Genomic DNA, 20,128 nt, shown 5'->3' with positions numbered 1-20,128 from the left:
TCGTTGGTAAAAGAGTAGCCCAAGAGTTGGCGGTGGGTGGTGATGACTAGCTGCCTTCCCTCTAGTCTTACACTGCTAAATTAGGGACGGCTAGCACAGATAGCCCTCGAGTAGCTTTGTGCGAAATTCCAAAAAAACAAACAAAACAAAACCAATTTTGATGAAGATCCATATGCAAGGGGCTAAGTAATTACGTGGATATAAAACAGAAATCCGTCAGTAATGTTATATTTGTATAGATCCATTTACAATTCTGCCGGCCCGGCATGGCCTGATGGTTAAGGCACTCGACTCGTAATCCGAGAGTCGCGGGTTCGAATCCTCGTCGCACCAAACATGCTCGCCCTTTCAGCCAGGGGGGGGCGTTATAATGTGACGGTCAATTTCACTGTTCGTTGGTAAAAGAGTAGCCCAAGAGTTGGCGGTGGGTAGTGCTAATTTGCTGCCTTCCCTCTTGTCTTACACTGCTCAATTAAAAAACGCTAGCGCATATAGTCCTCGTATAGCTTTGCGCGAAATTAAAAAAACAAACAAAAAACAATTCTGTCGTGTTTAAGCCGTTCCGTTTCATTGGTAATGGATATAACGCTGACGTTGAGGTTAAATGTAATCATTGTTTGTGAGTTCGTTCGTTCAGTGAAGTACCAGGGCTCATCAGTTCAGTTGGGATACCAACATCATAATGATGTTCATGATTTTTACTGACATCACATTATATATTTATTTTAAGACCAAATAGTTTATTCTTAATATTAATTATTTTACTTTGTATTAATTTTAGTAACCATTCAGAAGAACCAGTAAGATAGTATTTTTGATTACGTTAAAGAGAGAATGCCACATTAGTAATTACAATAATTTATGACAGTAATTAAGAAAGTAATAATATGTCAATAACAGTATATTTTCTATATTCGGTGCCAACGAAGCCTTTGATCGAATTCAGGGATGTATCCCCGAGACAGACGCTAGCATTTAACCCATTGTTTAGTTTGTCGCTAAAATAAAGATGTATTTGGAAATGAATGCAATATTTTGATATGCATACAGTACACGTATTCATGAGCCTGTCTATATGAAGTAATGTGACGAAATTTTGGGTAACTTGCATATGTTGAAACTGTATCTGAAGGAATCACACATGATCATAATTTTCGTACACGCTGATCGTATTTTAATTTCCAAATTTAACTATAAAAATTCTCTCCTCGTGTTTTCACGCACATAAGCAGGTATCTAAGCATTAGCTTTTATTAACAAAGCAATTTATAATCCTCGGTTTATTTACCAATAAGCGTGTAGACCAAACAGTATGACGCATGCTCAAGTCAATCAGACACTAACGGCAGCGGAAATAAAATATCTAGTTAAAAAAACATTGTTTGCGAGTTAAAATGGAACAATATGAATTACACGTATGCACATGTGTTTATGATAGTTGTATTCAATTTTTGTAAATTTGTGTATTTTCTTTCAGTATTGCTTTTATTGAAGAACAAAATATTATGAACAAAACTGAAAAGACAATATTGTGGAATTCAAATTACCAATATAACGATTAAGAAACTATTTAGTTTGAATTTCGCGCAAAGCTACACGAGAGCTATCATTACCACCCACCGCCAATTCTTTGGCTACTCTTTTACAAACGAATAGTGGGATTGACTGAAAGGGCGAGCATGTTTGGTGCGACGAGGATTCCAACCCGCGACCCCCAGATTGCGAGTCGAGTGCCTTAACCACCTGGCTATGCCGGGCCAACGACAAAGAAGGTGTGTTAACTTGTGTGTACCAAAATAGTTTATAATAGAACATTTTCTGTGTGGGTAAAAGATTATTATTACTATTACGTTCTATTCTAAGTTGTAGTCGTTCAAGTAGTTTGTGTTGTCGAACTAAACAAGCCAAACAGTAATAAAAATGGGTAAAATCCTAACATTCTGTTAGTTGAATTTCAACTTTGGTTCAAGAAAAAGAAAGAAATACATTTATTTATATGTATACGTAATTTCACACCACGTGTTGATTAGGTGCGATTTTATATGCAAGCCTACGTGGAAGGAAGTAATAAAATCTTAATGATTAATACGAAGTGTTGAACAAATATAAAGAGGAGTTTTGATAACATTTCATTCTCACTGTATATCCTGTCCAATGATTCAGAAGCCTTTCACTCAGTACTAGGGCTTTTCAGTCTGGTTGAATACGAAATGCACATAATATAGTAGTTGAAACGCTATTTACACAAGTGAATTACTTGACGACAGCTGTTACGGTGTAAACTGGATAAAATTGGTGAAGCATCTTTTTCGTGAATTTTATTTTTGTCCCAAGACATGAAAATAATGGTAAGGATTTTTTAATATGTTTATTTATAGCGAGTAGTATCGTAAGTTAGATTTAATGAGAGTCGTATGTATTATACGGTTATTTACGACCCGTTGTGAAAACCCGTATGTGAAAGAATGTGGGAAGAGTCTTGGTTACCATTATATATAATATTTTAAGACTGTGGGAAATTTGTCTAGACATCGTGTGTGCCAAATGGTTGCGAAGATATTACTCATGCCAACCGTTTCTGTTAATGCTATTGATGTTGTAACTGTAAGATTTGTTATATTTCATTTATTTCATGAAACCTGAATCCGATCTGTACAACTCCTTATGGATTTAAACTTCAAACTACTTAATATATTCAAATTATCATTTGCTTCGAAAATAATCTTTTAAAATTCGTTAACTACGCAAAAGTGTTACCAGAAGGCATAATACGAGAAAATGCTGATTTTTACTATCTGTAATATTATAACGGTCAAGATCATCATGCCATTAATGTTTTTCATTTTGTTACATTTACTGTTGTACATTTATTTTAGTTTCTACGTTTGTTTCTGTATAGTTTTCTTTTTTGCATGTGACGAGTATTGTTGGCTGTGTATTGCGCAAGTTTCGCCGGTTCTCGAAATTAGTAGAAGTAAGAATCAACAATATTTGTTTACGAAAACACGCTAGAACATTGTTTAAAGTTCTAGAGTCTCGCTTCATTTGTATAAAAAGCAGCAAACGAGAAACAGAAGAAGAATATTACTAATATTACTTGTTAGCTACAGTCAGTAGCTGACAGTGAAATGTATAATTGTACTTAACGCCTATTAATCATAAAATTACAGAATTTGACCAGGAACGTTATATATTTCGAACATTTCAAACCGTTCAACTTCAGTGAATTACTTCGGACGTTAGAATTTCTACGAGGACATTAAATATCAATATTGGTAGAAGTCAGCGGTGTGAGGCCAATCAATCTAGCTAGCTTTAGCGAGGTGTGACAATATCAAATTGGAATTAATTTGCTCATCGTGAACCTGGATCGTCGATAAAGTTTTCAGTTCTAGACCGAATATAAGAATCATTATTGTCTGTAAGTTTGTAAACTCTTGTATATAGACCATCATTTCTAATAAATATTAGTAATAACCGTCATTATAAATTGTATTATTTTGTATTTGTATATTAATATATATTTGTGTCTAAAAAGAAACGTATGTGTATTAATCTTGTTAGCAGATATCACAAATTTGATACATATTAACATTTAATTAACTTCTAACTTTAAATTTACAATTATTTGAAATAGTAATACGTTAACACACGTAACATAACACTATGTAACAAAATTTTCACTTTTTCTTGTTCCTGGGCGGAAAGTATTATTTCCCAATTGCTTATGCCTAAAATAAATGGAAAATACCTATTTTTCTTTTCAAACTTTGCTTTTGTGACTTGGGTCATGAAATTTTCAAATTTACCCATTTTCCAGAACATTCCAAATAGATTCAGTGCTGAGTAGCTGTTAGGGAATTTTCTCTAACTTGTAAGAATTTCCAAAAACTTTCTAGAATGTTGTAGAACTTTCAAGAATTTTTTAGAATGCTGTAGGACTTACGAGAATTTTCAAGAACCTTTTAGAATTTTCTAAAACTTTCCATAGTAATCTATATATATATATATATATATACAGGGGCTCACCACTCGCCACTTCAGTTTAGTTCTAACTGCCTAAGTGAACATATAGACCTATCTCATTTTATCAGAGATGGCATCAAGAAGCTGCAAGCATTCTCTAGACGCATTCTGCTATGTATGTGGCCAACTTATCAAGACAAGAGCGAAAAAGTATTCCGTGAAAGAGGAACACAAGAGCGTAAAGACCTTGCTATAAGCCTTGAAGTATGATGAGTATGGCTGGGAGTTATCAGAGACTTCAAAATGATGGCATTCCTGATGGGTCTTCAAGGAGGCTTTACCATGGTTCCCTGTTATCTTTGCCTTTCGGACAGCAGGGACACCGCAGCGCATTACAACAGGAAGCATTGGCCACAACGGACCGAGTTCTCTGTGGGAAGGCACAATGTCAAGTGTAAGCCACCAGTGGACCTCCAGAAGGTGTTGTTTCCACCATTACACACAAACCTGGGTCTTATGAATCAATTTGTCACAACTCTTAATAATGAATCTGCAGCCTTCAAGTACCTTCGAGACTTCTTCACTAAGCTGTCTGAGGCAAAGGTCAAAGCTGGTGTCTTCGTTGGACCACAAATAAAGAATATCCTGGAGTGCACAAAATTCCCCAAAAAGCTCAGTAGGAAGGGAAAAAATCTTGGGGCAGCTTTATCGCGGTGTTTCGGGGCTTCTTGGGCAATCACAAGGCCTAAAATTATGTAGAACTGGTTGAGGCTCTGGTGAAGAACTATGGCAAAATGGGCTATGGGATGTCCCTGAAAGTCCATATCCTTGATACTCATCTTGATAAATTCAAGGAAAATATGGGAACATACTTAGAGAACCAACAGAAATGCTTTCACCAAGATATATTGGACTTTGAATGCCGCTACCAAGAAGCATATAACAAAAACATGATGGAAGACTATATTTGGGGGATGATACATGAAAGTGATTTACATTACAGTCGCAGATCTCGAAAACTACTCGCTTCTAAACATTTTTGTATAACTTTAGTATAAATACATGTAAATCTTGATTCATATGTTGTTTCATTCAGATCTCATGTAAATGAAAATGTGCAAATTTGCTCGTTTTTACATAGAAGATAGGTTAATTTCTAAATTTCATTATCCAGGTCACAAAAGCAAAGTTCGAAGGGAATAATGGCCATTTTCTGTACTTTTACAACATAAGCAATTAAGAAATAACGCATACTATCCAGGAACAAAATTTGTGTTACATAGTGTAATAAATCGGAGACTCGTTAAAATAAATTATAATACGTAACATAATTTTAATTGAAATATAACGCTTTTCTCATTTTAATTAAAGTAAAATTTATTTTTAAGGTTTTCTGGATGGGTTACAGTGATAAAATATTTAAATCGGTATGTGATCTATTGTGTATTGTTATTTTTAGAATATTTCATTTACAGGGTGGCGTAATTCTGAATATAATTATTTCGAAGCTGGAAGAACCTACGTATTCAGCTAATTAGATACAAATATTAATTGCAGTTTTTTATGGGTTAAGTGGTTAGCGTAGTAGACTGTGGATTCGAGGGGTCCATAATTCGCGAAATATTGCCGCCAAATCGCGCTCCATGCTTTTGAGTTGTAGTTGCATTTACCAGAGTGACGATTAGCAGATCTCACAATTCGATTAGATCATTAGAGTAACTCAATAGTTGGTGGTGTGTTACTGTTGGCTAGCTGCCTTCTGTTTAGTTTATTAGTTTAAATTTAGAGATAGCTAGCGCAAACAGCTCTTATGTCTCTCTCTCTCTTTATATATATATATATATATATACACACACATACATATAGTTTCGCGCCAGTATTTAAAACAAGTAGTTTTCTATACTTACGAGTTTTCATTCCTTCAGTTATATGTTTTTGAGTGTACATGTTTCATTTATTTGAAGTATTATCTTAATTAAAATAATAACTAAATATATAATAATGATGGAAATTATAATTTTACTACACTGTTGCAAAACGCTGTGTGTTTCTTACCATTTGTTAACAATTAGTAGTATCTGAACTTAGTGTTAAAAATGGTATCTTTAGCAGTGAAATGACGCAAAGAAAGTGCTGTAACTGAATATCATGTGGAATAAAATATTTTTTAACGTGAGATTGTGTTGTTTGAATTTTAAATGCACCTTCTGCTTCGGTTACGAAATAGAATAACTTGAGCATTTCTTCGAAAATACAGAATATGGCAGGCTACATTCTTCACGATAAATGCTAAATTATTGACATGTTAAAAATAACGTATTCAGCATAGGTGCCAATGTTCGTCGTGGATGAGCGGTATGTCTGAAGACATATAACACCAAAAATTATATTTAGATACCTGTGGTGGGAACAAAAAAAAAGTAATATGTCGTGTAGCTTGAGAACAAACCAACAAAATAGCATGGACGTCACAGGAACGTGGAGATTTCTGAAATAAATAACTCATGCAGGTCTAAGTAGTCTGTAAATCAGTAACAATTCCAGTATGAAAGTGGTTATGGACATAAAATTTTAAAGCCACGTGTGGCAGATTTTACAGCACCAGGTTTAATTTTCTGTGTAGGGCCTGGCATGGCCAAGCGCGTAAGGCGTGCGACTCGTAATCCGAGGGTCGCGGGTTCGCGCCCGCGTCGCGCTAAACATGCTCGCCCTCCCAGCCGTGGGGGCGTATAATGTGACGCTCAATCCCACTATTCGTTGGTAAAAGAGTAGTCCAAGAGTTGGCGGTGGGTGGTGATGACTAGCTGCCTTCCCTCTAGTCTTACACTGCTAAATTAGGGACGGCTAGCACAGATAGCCCTCGAGTAGCTTTGTGCGAAATTCAAAAACAAATAAACAAACAATTAATTTTCTGTGACCTTCAAAAATGCAACTGAGAATCAGGGTAGGAGGAAGGTTGCAAGAAACCTACCACTCTCGTATCGATGCTTATGCATACATTGTAGTTAAACTATTTGAAATCTGATCTTCTCTCTTTTTAATGCTAGAAAATAATGATAAAACACAGGAAAACTGTACAGTTTGTGGATATTTGTAGTTTTAAACATAATTCAAAGGACCAATATTCGCGGGTGAATGCAGCATGTCTCCGCCACGCAATTCCATCATGGCCAAACTAGTGTAAACTAGAAAAAACCATCGAAACCACAGAATAATCGAAAGTTGTCTATATAACTTATTGAGATCTGCAAGAATGTTTCTTTATGTCAAATCCTATATAAGCTGATTGACATGCACATGAATAATTCACGAAAACCTTAAATTGTGTATTCTTTGCTAAAAAATTTAGCAAGATAGAAATTATAAGATTTTCTGAATATCTGTATGAGACCCGCCAAAAGTATTTTTGTGCTAACTCACACGTAATTTGGTCAAAGTTTGACCAAAAAATGGACCAAACCCCTAAAATTATGGATTTATTTAACCTTTTGACCCTGAAGTGTCCAAAGATGAGCATATCCAACATTTTTATGTTATGTTTATGGGACCGATAAAAATTATCTTTGTACCAAATTCTATGTAAGTTGGCTGAAATACGGCAGAGTGATTGTAAAACAAAACAAAACCTTAAATATGTTTATTGGGGCATTTTGACCTCCCTATAATTTCTAAAAAGTCCATCGTTTTTGTTTGTTAGTGTGTGTTGCGTGTACGAAAATATCTCTGTACCAATTTTCAAGAAGTTTGGTCAAAATATTGCAGAGTAATTTGCTCAAAACCTAAAAACTTATGCTTCTTCGATGAGTTTGAACCCACATAAAGACTCAAAGTGGACAAATCTGACGTTTTTGTATGCCATCGTGTTATATGCATGAAAAGAAGTATTCTGTACTTTATTTTAATTAAAGTTTTAATACCCATACCAGCCTTTTTGAAAATACAAAATATATATTTGTACAAATTTTCAACTTTATTGCTGCAAATATGACCTCGCAAGAACCCGAAATATACATATTTTGAGTTGTTTGACCTTTGACCCTATAAAATTCTTAAAAAGGCTTAAATCAAAAAATTGAAAGATGTCTGGGCGTATTAAAGAAAGTTGTAACTCCACCAAGTTTCAAATCAACCCACCGAGAAATGAAGAAATAGCAATCGACCGAAAAGTATTTGAAAAAAGAAAAGAAAAAGACGATATAAAAAGCACTGTGTCTACCTATGGAAAAATAATAGGATAACGTAAGCAATGATAGAGCATGTAAAACCCAAAGCTAAATAACTTGAAAATAGGATTTTTCGTCAATTATTTAGAATAATGGACTGAGTGTAGCCTAGTAGTTAATATGCCGTGTTATTTATAGGTCTTTGGGTGTAAGTTTTTCGTTTCGTGGCCGCCAAATAATATGTGATCTTAGGGTGTGTTATAAGAGTTACAGTCAAATCTCACTATTCGATGATAGAAGAATGCTTCAAAAGTTGGTTATGGCTACTGTTGACCACTAACCTTCACTCTAGTATTATTTTTCAAAATTAGGGACGGCTAGCGCAGAGAATTCTTGAGTAGATTTTTTGCGAATATCCGAAAGAAAGAAAGTTTTCTGCAAAATATTATTAATGTTTAGGTTTAATCACTTTCGAAATGTATAAGATACAGTTACGACAGAAAGTGTTCGAACCCCTGCGTCCCGAGTGGTTTTTTTCGCTCATAATTAAAAAGTATCACGATTAGGCTAATAGAAGTATAATATATTATAAATATTATACTAACACACATCTACATAAATTATGTAAATTAAACAACAAATAAACTGTTTATAAACAAATAACCAAAAATAGGAGGAGCAGAAAGTATTTGTACATTTCAGAGCGTGTGAAAAAACTGATATTCCCGTAAAAATTTTGTTTAGTTTGGCGAATAAACTACATTATACTATTCCAGAACTAGACACTGGGTTCATAATTATTAGAATTTAGCCAGCAAAAAATGTACTTCCGGCAATTTAGCGCCGTCTCCGTCATATCTGCTTGATCATCATAGCGAACAGGAAACAACTGTTCAGTGACTTAAAAAACAGAATTATTGTAAAATAAAAGTCTTGTGTGTCTCTTTCCGGTATTGCTACACAACTTAATGTGCCGAAATATACTGTTCAAAGCATAACTACCAAGTTTAAGCTCACAGGATCAATTGCTAACCTCCCTCGTTCTGGACGCCCCACCAAAATTCCAGAGAGAACTAAGAGGAAGGTTCTCAGAGAAGTTAGTAGGAACCCTCGTTTAACACATAATGACTTACAGAAACTGGTAAATGAAACTGGGGTTGAAGTAAGCACCTCTACAGTTACAAACATGTTACGCTCTTCTGGGTTCAAAGCATGCCGTCCTCGTAGAATTCCATATTTAAAGCCTGTTCATTTAGAAGCACGATTGAGGCATGCAAGAAAGTATGTAGATTAACCCTTTATCTATTGGAAGAGTATTCTTTGGTCAGACAAGACTGAAATCGAGCTTTTCGGCCACAATGATGTTCGCTATATTTTCCGTAAGAAGGGGGAACGACATCTTCCAAAGAACACCGTCCCTACAGTTAAACACGGAGGTGGCTCGATCATTCTTTGGGGTTCCTTGAGCTCTTCCGTTGTAGGCAGCCTTCACCGCGTCAACGGAATCATGAAAAAAGAAGAGTACGTTGATATATTAGGCACTTGTATCAAGAATGATGCTCGGAACTTGCGGCTTGGGGGTCGTTGGATCTTCCAGCACGACAATGATCCTAAGCACACATCGAAATATGTGCAATCCTGGTTGCAGAGGAACAATATAAGCGTTCTGGAGTGGCAGTCGCAGTCACCTGATCTCAACCCAATTGAAAACGTTTGGCATCAGTTGAAGACCAGGGTTCATTAGCGTCATTCAAAAAAAATTGCAAGAGTTGGAGGTCTTCTGTAAAGAAGAATGGAAGAAAATACCAGTCGAGTACTGTCAAACGATCATAGAGGGCTATGAGGAGAAATTGTGCCAAGTACTTCACCTGAAAGGCTACACAATTGACTATTAAAGTAGACGTACGAACACTTTCTGACCCTCCTGTGTTTGGTTATTTGTTTATAAACAGTTTATTTGTTGTTCAATTTAAATAAAAGTTTATATAAATGTGTGTTAGTATAATATTTATAATACATTATACTTTCATTCTCCTAATCATGATAAGTTTTTAAGTTACGAGCTAAAAACTACTTGGGATGCAGGGGTACGAACACTTTCTGTCGTAACTGTACACTTGTCTCGTGAATCACGATTCTAGATCTTGTTTTTCACAAGGCCTAGGTGTACTTAGTCAGGCTATATAAAACAAAAACAATAATCGTATGATGTGAATATTTTAGTTTTCACTTATTTGGATAAAATGCCACCAGTAAAGTACTGATAAATAGCAGTTATACACTCTGTCCTTTTTGTTTGTGGATTAGAAAGACTGGATTTAATTAATATGTAAGGGATAAATAACTTGTATAACGATTGATAGATCAGAGACAGATAGTTCATAAAACTGAAAAATCCATGTACTTTGTCAACGCTTTCCTTTGGAATAGCAGATGCATATTGACTCTTTGTATTCAGTGTTAATATGCCGTCAAAACTTTTTCGATTGTTTATGCATTTTGTTGTCATTAAGTCAATGGATGGTTATTTTTGTTTAAAACAATGAATTAATAGATGCCAGTTGGTAGATAGTAAAAAGGAAGTTAGGATTTTTCAGGTTAAAGATACTTATCAAAAGTGATACTTGTACAATTCTCCTAAAGTTTTCTGCGAGTACGTTACGTCTGCTAATCATCGATCAGTAAACTGAACATGTGTATAGAGGATAGTTAGTCGATTTAGTAAAGTCCTCATAGTTTATCACACAAAGTACTGTTTTATGCACGATGTTAATCATTTATTGTTATTATATCTTAGGGACGTTCGTTTCTTGCAGAATCTCAAATGTTCAATTCCAATTATCATTTAAATGTGGTCATTTTAATTCTAATGTTTTAAATAATTAATGGGCTTTCGTTGTCCCTAGATGTGTTAGGGAAGAGGATAAACACAGTTTCATGTCACGGGATGGGGTATCAGGTAAATTGGGTGAAGAAAGCAACTGGTTTTTGTGTGTTCTGTCAGTTATGTCCTTCTTGAATGTTAGTTTCATTAACAGTAGCGATAAAAGTGTTTATATATATATATATTTATTAAGACATTTTATATATTTATCCTCACTAAGATATTTTAATATTATGATTGTAACTTAACATTTGGGTCCAGGATTAACTTGAGTCTCCAAACTGATCAAACTTCGATAGGCAACAGCGAGGTATCCAACTGATGATTCAGTGCAGTTGAATCAGTGTAAGTAAAAATGTCGTCATTGGGTTGAGAACTTGTAAGTAATGTTTGTTAAGCCATCAGAAGCTATTAATTTTAGTTTACGTGATCACGTTAATAATAATTTAGATACAAAATTCACTGTTGCGATGTTTAATTTTATGGTGTTTTTAAAGTTGTTATGAAAAGACTATACTGTATCGCATACTAAAAGTTCAGTGAAAATGTGATCATACATGATGTCACTGTTTTGCTGAAATGCTTCATGGTCTGTAACCATCTGTGGTATGTAATCTTGACACTACATGAACAGCTCCCAGCACGACTACAATACACGACGTGTTCCAGAACAATTTTTCTTCTATTCCTACAACTTTTATGCAGCCTGCTTGATGATTTATTCAATGCAGCAAAGTATCACGTGGAAGTTATAAATAATATACCTACAAGAAATGAAATTGCGATTACAGCATAAAATAATACACATTGGGCGTAAAAATATTTACAATATACATAAATATGTATTTAAGTTGCCGATGACCACAATAAAATACTTCCATTATTCAACCAGAGTCGGGAGTGTATGCGATACAGCTTATTCTACAGGTTTTGCGCTTAGTAACGCATGGAACGAGTTTGTTGACTAACCAGTTCTAACAGGAAATGTTTGACTGTAATAGCTATATGTTTTGTCTCTAAGACAGTATGTATGCGAAAATACAGCTGTTTATAATGAACATGAAGCGTGGAAATAAATACGGTTTTATTAACTTATAGTCAGACTCAGCAAACAGCATTTTTTCTTGAAAATCTTTACAAATATTTATGAACATACGATTTGGAAATCTGTCTATTGATGGGAGTAGCTATGTTTGGTATTTTAAATTAGCTCTACGAGAGGAAAAACAAAAGCTTTCCTCTGGAACTTTATATTTACTGTTTTAGCATGTATTTCATCTCAGGCTTTATGCATACGTTTCTTATCGCTCACCTGTTTTAAACTCAGTAATGAGTTATACCTCAACGGAAATAACATTCAAAACTACTTTTGGTATGCGTCATGTAAATTACTGCTTTAGCCTGTTTTGTATGGACGGAGTTTGCGAAGGTCACCGAAACTGTACTGTGACAGCCTGCCAAACAATTAAACCACGCCCACTATACATCAAGTGTAATATCCCTTAACGACGTCCGTGGTGGGTTTCATCTGAATCGTATAACAGTCGTTTCAGATGGTGATATCGAGTTGTGTATTTTATTTTTCAGTATTAGTTCTTCTCGCACGTGACGAAATATACGGTTTAGCGCGTACTAAGAAGAGCTTCAGGAACGTTGTGACTCACTGGGAAAAAAACCAACCTTTTACACCTGAATTACAGCCTTCGGCTACCCTAGCTGCCCTTCAAGTTTCTCGCTTCCAACACTGCTAAACGGAAGGTGGTTATATCTAGTAAGTGTATATTGACGGTTGAAGCATAATTCTGCAAAAGGATACTCAAATCCACGTAATACTTGATTAACTGTTTTATTCAAGTGAAGTTACGACTTAGAAATTGATTGGATTTGGATATATATATATATATATATATCATTGTTCGAACTATTCATTATATCTCCGTTTTATATTTTGGAATAACAAAAAAGTAAGTGTAGAAATGTTTTTTTAAAACAACTTGTTATTATACCTCAATATACATATTGTGTATATTGTTACTATACGTCAATATGCATATTGTGTATTCAGAAAAATATACATTTCGTTGAATTGTTTTAAAACTATCACAGCATGTCGTACATCACTGCATGACATACGCAATATCAGCTGCTGAGTGTATTTACATTGCTTTTACCTTAACGACTTTTAAAGGATTGAGTATTTAAATACAGTGATACAGACTAGTCACATTTTAAACATATGTATATGTATGGTTTTCTGTTATATATGGAAGTATAGTTCTGTATGTATATACTATACACGTATACGTGTGTATTATACTTATAGGGATGAATTCCTGTATGATTTTATAGTAAGTGAATATCGTACGTAACTAATAAAACATATATATATTAAAATCATTGCTTCTAACTTGTAAAGACCTTGTTTAACTTAGTGGTTAGGATGTTCGACCCACAAAATACAGGTCGCGGAATGGAAACGTATTTTTGAACATACTGGTCTTTTCAGCCTCGGGGACGTTATAATGTTATAGCGAATTCTATTATTCGTTGGTAAAGATTAGCCCAGCAGTTGGCGATGGGTGCTACCCGCCGTTGCTTTCCGTTTGGGACAGTGGCATATAGTTCTGCCATAAACAAGCGTACCAAGTTGCTTGTCTATTATTAAATAATTTGAAATATCATTTAAAGGGGGAAAAGTTAATCGTGTGAAATAGCTTAACTAAACAAGAAGTTAAAATTCAGCAATAACATAACGATTTGATGATAAACATTGCTATTAATCTGTCTTATCGCTCATATACTTTTCTAAGAGGCTTTATTTAATTAGCAGGTTTAGTCTTAATTGGAAATGAAATTCTGAAAACTTGCTGCCCGATTTTGAGCCCAAGTAAAATAATTTACAAAATCAATTATATATTTTCGGAGCTTATAGTCATTCAAGCATATCTTTCTCTCTTTTGTTTATTCGTCCGACGAAAACATCAAATTATAAATAAATCTTTATCTGTGGATACTTGTCCAAGCATGCAGAAATGATTGAATGTCTAGCTTTTATACTGCTTGAGAGACCACGCGTTATATACAAGGTGTTCGAAAAGTCACTGTGCACTTGTATGCATTTTAACAGACAAAACTGCACAGTGACTTTTCGAACACCCTGTGCTTCATATTGTATATTGTCAGTACGTATTTTCAGTGAAGATTGGGAAAACTTGTAAAGCAGGCGGCCAGTTACATGTTTAATTTTTTTTTAAATTGCACTCGTTAAAATATACTTTTTGGATATTTATTCAAATTAAGTGTAACTAATCTTGTATTCGACTGTGTTTATTAGGTAGTTTTTTGTTTTTTAATTGTCAGTTATGTGGGAGATTTGCTAACTAACTTGTATTAGTACCGTGTTTAAATGCTCTGTCTGTATACGACGTTAAACAATTTTTTGTTTCTTTCATTATTCTTTAGCATGTCAGACACACCCTTTTTATACGTATACCAAATGTATAAACAGCAATCACAATTCTACTGACGAATTAATGGCACAATTTAATTAGTTGTATGACTGACAATACCGTTTACAGCACAGAACAAACCAATCGTGTTATTATATTTTACATAGGGTATAAGCTGATCGATACTGCAGCTTAAGGGAATTCTTGATGCTTGCTTAAGCACACAAAAGTTACATCTAAAGTGCTGTGAAATGATATCATAATCACACAGCTGTCAAGTAACTCTTTTAAAAGTCATCAGGACACTAAGGGTTTCGATAAACCTTAGCTTCTCCTGTTTTTCAAATGTAGAAGGCACTTTACCCAAAACATTTTATCGTGTAATAAGAGCATTTGAAAACCTTAAAAGTTTAGTGAACGTATTAACAAGTTTTGTAGACTTTAATAATGGTGTTTATGGTTTTAAATGTAAACATGTTTTAGAATATCTCTACTGATATTATAATGATAATGAAAGTTATTTGTTGGTAACATTATTTTTTTCTCAATTTTAATGTTAGTTTTAGTCGTTTTCTGAACTTTAAATAGCAGCGTCCCTCAACTCAGCAAAGTCTCTTTGCTCCCCTCCTCAGGAGGTCGATACAATAAATTTTGTAACTGATAGCAGCCAAGTCAACGTTTTCTTTACTCGTTTTTAGTATTATTTGTAAATGAAAAAAAATGCATATAAGAAGCTACTAAAAGCTTTGAGAGCAAAGTGATCGCTTCGGCGTAGCCAATTTCTGTTCCTTTCGTTGTGTTTTAAATCTACCATCATCCACCAGTACGTGCCCTACAGTTTGAAAGACACTGGTTTAACCGCTTTAACTGAAACAAAGCCGGGGAGGGAAAGGGAAATACCTTAGGTCCACAGTTACTTTCATGTGTTTAACACATTTTTTTGAAATAGTTGAACTAAAACTCAATTTAACGTTTGGATTAAATGCTCATAGAAACAAATAAACAGGAACTTTTGTTAGTGCGTCATTTATATATTAGTTCGACGTGATAACATATGGAAAAATGGGATTTTGTTATTAGACAAATATATATTCCAGTTTGAGTGCAGCAGAAATGTGAATACGAGATTGAAGATCACACGGAACTGTAGAAACGTCAGTATATAAAGCGAATGTCATATAAAAGTTCTATAACAGTTATGTTTTTAGGATGGTTTATGTATAGGACATGTTTCTCTTTGTGTAATATTATAATATATTTTTTTTACGTTAAATGGAAGGCTGGTAAGAAGTGACTTTGCCTATTTGATAATTCTTCAAATTAAAAGTCGTTTTCTTATATTTAGTGTAGGTGTATTAGCATGAATTACCGAGTAGGAATATTAGTAAAACTTTTCGTATCTACAATCCTCTGATCGTGCTGTTCTGTATTGGGTATTGTGTAAATACACGATTGACATGATAGCGCTTTTGTAATATGTTGTTAAACTAAGTCCAATCTGACGTGCTCGTATAGAATCACATAAGTATAAATGAAATCTCGAATTTTAAGATGTTTTTGTTTTTCAAGTTTTGAGTTAATTCATTATCTGCGCAAATAGTCCGTTGTGTAACTTTGCACTTAAAAAAACAAATTTTTATCCGTGTTAACCTGTAGGCCATGTTCAAGGTTGTTAATCGGCCGTAGACCTCTGTGTTACATCGACGACCAGCCATCTTAACTTCAGGGCAAATACTTCAGTGTTAACCACATCATTGAACATGTTTTTAATTAAACTTCTGAAAAGAATGAAACAAATAAGTATTTTTCACTTATACCTATACGTCTGTAGGCCTTTTTTGTAAATAGAAAATGTTAAACTGTGAAGGTAAAGGACTAAAATCAAGAAAAAATGTTGTTAATTTAAAAAAGTTCCTTACTTTGAGTTACGTGCGTACAAGTTTTATTTTGTATCTGTCTTTAAACAGTTTTGAATTCTTATAGTTTGAAAAAGAACTTGTAGTTTAATAACGTATTCTAACGGTGAAACTCTAATTTAAGTATCCAGTTTGTTTTCTCAGAAGTAAAGACATGAATATACGTATAAATATACATACTGAGGTAAAAATGAAAGTAAAATTCTTAGCAGCAGGTCTTTATTTTATAAAATATAAGTAGAGAAACTGGCGGTGTTTTGATTAAAAATGGTTTTTAACTGATTTACTTCTTTATTTACATGCTAATTTATTGATTTGCTGTAAAGCTTCCGTGTACACAATATTTTTGGTTTTTCTATCAAGAGCAGAGAAGCAAATGAAGGCTTCATAAACGTTTTAAATTGGTTTAATACGCAATTGATCATGAATAGAATGATTATAAGTTTTTACACACAGAAGAAACGTAAATAATAGCTTTCTTAATCACACATTACGAAACAAAAAATTGACCTTTTCAATCCGAGACCAACTGGTTGTTCTTTTGGCCAGAAACTGCTAGATTGGTCGCTTTGGCTTGAAGCCACAGCCACATAGCACGCAAAGTTGTATGTGTACCCCGAATTTGGAACTTGTAGGTTTAAAGATTTGCCCATATATAAGGAACAAACCGAGAGAGAGAGAAACTTTCACGCTTATATAGTTAGTGACGTCAGAAGCGGTTTGTATTTTCTACTCGCTTTATGCTTGAATGGCTTTCTTTCTTATTCGTATGGTGTGAAAGGGTAATACAAATCGTGAGAAACTTCACTTAAATTCTGACGGTAAATATGAAAACAGAACTGTACTTCACAACCTTAGTTGTATGTTACGTTTAATGCAAATTCTTTGTGTGAGATTTATGGTGTTCGTTTATACGTAATCTGTATAACAGACGGGAAATTAGGCTCTGCGATTTGATCTTTAACCAAACTGTCTAGCCCCCGTTAGTACAGCGGTAAGCCTCCGGATTTACAACGCTAAAATCACGGGTTCGATTCCCTTCGGTGGGCTCATCATATAGCGCGATGTGGCTTTGCTATAAGAAAAACCCAAACCCAAGCTGTCTAATTAGTATTGAATGCATGTGACCTGTCAAGCAAAAACCGACATGAACAAGCCTGATTATGAACATTTTTTTACCTACTTAGCACAACTCTGAATATTAAGCTAAGTTTTTCTTGTGTTTGTGCAAATTTTGAATACTTTAACGCAAACATCGAGGATCTTGGGAATAGCGTATTGAAACGTACGATAACCAGTCAACACTATTGTTTGGTACTTGTGACGATGACTGTTATCTGTTTAATTCACTGTGTGCGCATGTGCTATGAATATTCTACGCAGTTGCCCTTGAGAGTTTTTTTCTTCTGAAAATAAATGTTTATAGCATCTTTCCAATTATCGTTTATAGAGCAGCAATGTTATTAACAAATCATCAAATGTAACCATAGATCATTGCATCTCTAACACCGACTAAAAACTAGATATAACAATATTCTCTATGTTAAGTTACATATTTTCCTGACTTTTACAATATACTGCTGTTACTGTACCCAAGACTGCGACTCAAGTAACAAGTTCTTGTAATTAAAAACCAACTAACGAACAGTAACACCACCAAACGATAATAAAAAAAAGTTTTGTTTTTTTTCAGGAAGTATTTATTTCAAGATCAACTCGTTCTTTTTCTTAGAACGTGTGCAACCTAAACTTGTGTCAATAGTCTGTAAGGAAGTTGGCTTGGAGTTACATGTGAATCGCATACAGCATCTTTAAGGGCAGAATAACATGTGTTTGAGTAATCCAAGTCACATCTTTAAAGGTTTGCGACAGTAGTTTTTCTCCACATACGCAAACACATAGTTCTGTACTGATCATGATAAATGTGTTTTCGCGAAAAACTACGGATAGGTGAAAGACGGCTCTCATTTTCAAATGATAGATGAGAGGGAAGGGATTCAGTGAATAGCAGCCACTGCTAGCTATTGGGTTATTCTTGTCTCGTATAATAGTGGGATTTGACTGTTACTCTTAATCCCCAAAGTGTGAAGTGTGTTTTAGCAACAACGGATTCACACTCGTGTTTCCATAACCACTTAGTCATGACCAGTCCGCGTTTAATATATTGTTTATTTGGAGCTGTAAAATTACCACTTAGGTAAAAGGTAGGAGTTAAAGTGTGTTTGGTGAAACGAATGCTAAAGAAACAATATATTTTAAAAGTTTAATTTACTACTTTATTTCATGAATGCCCCCCTCCCAAAGGGGGTTAAGGTGTCAATTTTTCATATGTGTGTGTGTGTGTGTACATATGAAAAAAGACAGTCGCATGCTTCGCAAAAAACACAGAAAAAAAGTTCAAATTTTTCATATTTCTTAATGGTTTCCGAAGTTCTCGTGACTCCTACTAGTGTGTACCCCCATAGTGACGTTAGGTGTCTTTTTTGGGTTTACTTAAATTGAAAATGAGCGACCGGCTTTAATTTATACCTGCAGAAATAATGTTTATGTAATATGTGTCGGATTTACTATTACATATCTATTTCATTATCAACGTTTGTTTAAGTTAAATTTATACTTAGAAATGTACATAACTTGTACTGTCAAAACTGTATTGCAAAATTCCCGCCTTTCCACTGAAGTTGTAGAAGATTCTCGAGTATAAGAATCAACAATACATGTGTGTTCGTAAACAGTAATATATCGTTAGAATTGCTGTACAGGCTTAAATTTCTAGAAACTCTACCCACGCATTTAACTCGGTTTTAGGCTATTTGAAATTGTAATACGCAAGAAATACAACTTGAAATACAGATTGTTTTCTTCATCAAGACATCCGTAAGTTTTAAAGGATAAAATGTTAGGAATATTATTCCTTGTAAAAAATATTGTAAATCTTCACTTCTTCGTTAATTGGTTTATGTTATGATTGCACTTGTGGAAGTGGCTGTTGACCATGAAATGGCCAATGTAGTGTAAGCGTAAACAAATAGTGAATCATAGTTTATACTCCGAACTCTGTTGTACATATGTGGTGTGTGCTGTCCAGTGAGGATGTACAGGCGGTCGAACGGTATTTTTTGTAGTTTACATGTATTGATATGTTATGTGAGTCGAAAAAAACAACTCCAAACTATTTGTGAACCTCTATTTTAAAATTTCACAGTCATATTCTTACCTTATCTTACGTCAATATTTCACATTCTTACCTTATCTTACGTCAACTCAGTTTAGTTCTTACTCCACAATGTGTCTTCAGTTTAATATGTACATCTTTCAAGTTGTTTGTCACATGTGTGGCTACGACAGAATGAAGATTTTTGAAACCAGAGATAAATTCTCTTGAGTTACGATGATATTCCGAGTTACCATTATCTAAATATAACAAAATAACCGTTTAAAAATAAATTGAATGTGTGAAAATGTAAAATATTTATAGAAATAGGTCAGTAAAATAGATTTATCGAACAGCAAGGAAGTAAAGTGTACGTTTTACTTTTAAATTTTTTCATTGCAATTATCTAAATTAGGTAGCGTATACATTGTAAACTGTTCCTATATTTATTATTGTAAATCAACATTATTTAACAATTAAGGCGACAAAACTATATTTGGGCTCTGTTCCTGCTTTATTCCATTATGTTCCGTGCGTCTCCCAGTGGCACAGTGACTGGTCTATGGACTTAAACGTTAGAAACCGGGTTTCGATAC

General features: G+C 34.3%; 1 protein-coding gene across 12 annotated transcripts in view; it reads left to right on the top strand.

The window, feature by feature from the left end:
• The window catches only part of LOC143222633 (prominin-1-A-like), a 111,231-nt gene that overhangs the window by 25,451 nt on the left and 65,652 nt on the right, over nt 1-20,128 (top strand). Inside the window, exon 1 of one of the 12 annotated variants that reach the window (XM_076449355.1) lies at nt 2,324-2,348. The exons of 9 other annotated variants lie outside the window; for them this stretch is intronic. The gene's annotated coding sequence lies outside the window, so the exon portion shown is untranslated. Of the gene's footprint in view, nt 1-2,323; nt 2,349-12,517; nt 12,978-20,128 lie in introns of those variants that run through there. 2 more of the 12 variants (XM_076449356.1, XM_076449359.1) reach the window with 2 other exon arrangements.

Source organism: Tachypleus tridentatus, chromosome 8 (assembly GCF_004210375.1).
Source record: "Tachypleus tridentatus isolate NWPU-2018 chromosome 8, ASM421037v1, whole genome shotgun sequence".
Classification (NCBI taxonomy): Eukaryota; Metazoa; Arthropoda; class Merostomata; order Xiphosura; family Limulidae; genus Tachypleus; species Tachypleus tridentatus.
Note: the sequence above shows the minus strand (reverse complement) of the source record. Positions and strands in the feature narration are given on the sequence as shown.